The following is a 1,736-nucleotide window of genomic DNA, read 5'->3' as shown; positions in this document are numbered from 1 at the left end:
CGGGCGTGTGGGGAGGGCTCAGCCACTGGCTGTTCCCCCCAAAACACCGGGCCTGTCCCCTGGGATGGGGAGCGCGGGGGTCTGTCCCATCACAGACCGGTGCGCTTCCCTGCCCCCAGGCTCTCCCTCCCCAAACCCTCCAGTTCCCCAACTCCTGGCCCTGTGTTTCCTCCTCTCCTACCCAAACACCTCAATTTCTCTGTCCCCCAAAGTAGTTACTCGCAGATTTGCCCCCCTCATTACTCCTAGATGTGCCCTCTCCTCACGTCCAAACCTCAACCAATCACTCACTCATTCAACAAACATTTGCTGTTTTTTGTTGGAGCCTGATTCTTTTTTTTGGTGCCCGTGACCGGAATCGAACCTGGGACCCTTGAGTCCACAGGCCAACGCTCTATCCACTGAGCCGAACCAGTCAGGGCTGTTGGAGCCTGATTCTGCTGGAGAAGAAAAAACGGTCCCAGTTGCCACCATCACTTCCAGATTGGGGACTGAAGGCCTCTCCCAGGCCTTAGGAGTCCCCCTCCACTTCCCATCCCAATTGTCTGGAGGGATTGCTGTGTGGGGTGGGGTGGAGGAAGGGCAGAAGGGCTGGAACCACATTACGTACGAAGGCCAAGGCCAGAGAGAAGGAACCACCCCACCACAATCAGGGGGTGTGGGCCTGAGGGCTGGAGGGGGGCATTTCTGCCTCTACTTGTCCTCAGCCTCATCTGTAAAATGGGGCCAGTGAGCGAGCAGAATGGGTTTGTGCATGTAAGTAGCACAGAGCCAGGCACACACTAGGTGCCTAATCCCTGAGTCCTGCCACTGTTCTTAGCAGTGTTACTATGGATAACCTGGGGTACCTCTACCCTTCGGGTGGTTCCTTGCCCTGCACCTTGACCCCTCTCTGTCTCTCACACCTGTATCCATTTTCTGTAAGTCCTATGGGCTGTACCCTCACGGCATCAGCTGAATCCAACCACCTGTCATCCCATAGCCCCCACCCTGGCCCAGCTGCCCCACCTCCCACCCAGACCACCGCACTCACCTCCTTAAGGGGCTCCCTGCTCCCACTCACACCCCCCATCACCATGGCTCCCATCTCACTCGGGGTAACAAAGTCCTCACCACAGCCCGTGGGGCCCCACAGGCCCAGGCCCCTGCTGACCACTCCCTGCCTCACTTCCTCCTCTCCAGACTCCCTCCAACCAGCAAGCCGAGTCCAGCGGCCTCCGTGCCTTTGCACTGCCGCTCCCTCCGCCTGGAAGCCCGCCCAGCTTTCTCATAGCTTCCTCCCTCACCTCCTTTTCCGCTCAGCCCAAAGGTCACGTCCTCAGAGAGGTCATGCCTGGCTTGTGAATTAAGATTCACTCTTTCTCCCCTCATTCCATTCCAGTCACCCAGCTGTGGGATGAGTCTGCTGTGTCCCAGACGCAGGGAACGAGGTGCCGTGAGGGAGAGACATGCAATAAACAAAAGAAATGGATAGTGTCAGATGATAGCGCTATGAAAAGATAAGGCAGGAAAGGGAGACAGGGAATGCTGGGCCGCGGCCATTTTTAGTAGAATGGTCAAGGAGCCCTAGCTGGTTTGGCTCAGTGGATAGAGCATCGGCCTGCGGACTGAAGGGTCCCGGGTTCGATTCCGGTCAAGGGAACGTGCCGGGGTTGTGGGCTTGATCCTCAGTAGGGGGCATGCAGGAGGCAGCCAATCAATGATTCTCTCTCATCATTGATGTTTCTATCTCTCTT

The sequence above is a fragment of the Myotis brandtii genome, unplaced genomic scaffold (genome assembly GCF_000412655.1).
Source record: "Myotis brandtii unplaced genomic scaffold, ASM41265v1 scaffold114, whole genome shotgun sequence".
In the NCBI taxonomy this organism is placed as follows: domain Eukaryota; kingdom Metazoa; phylum Chordata; class Mammalia; order Chiroptera; family Vespertilionidae; genus Myotis; species Myotis brandtii.
This window is presented reverse-complemented; position numbering follows the sequence as displayed.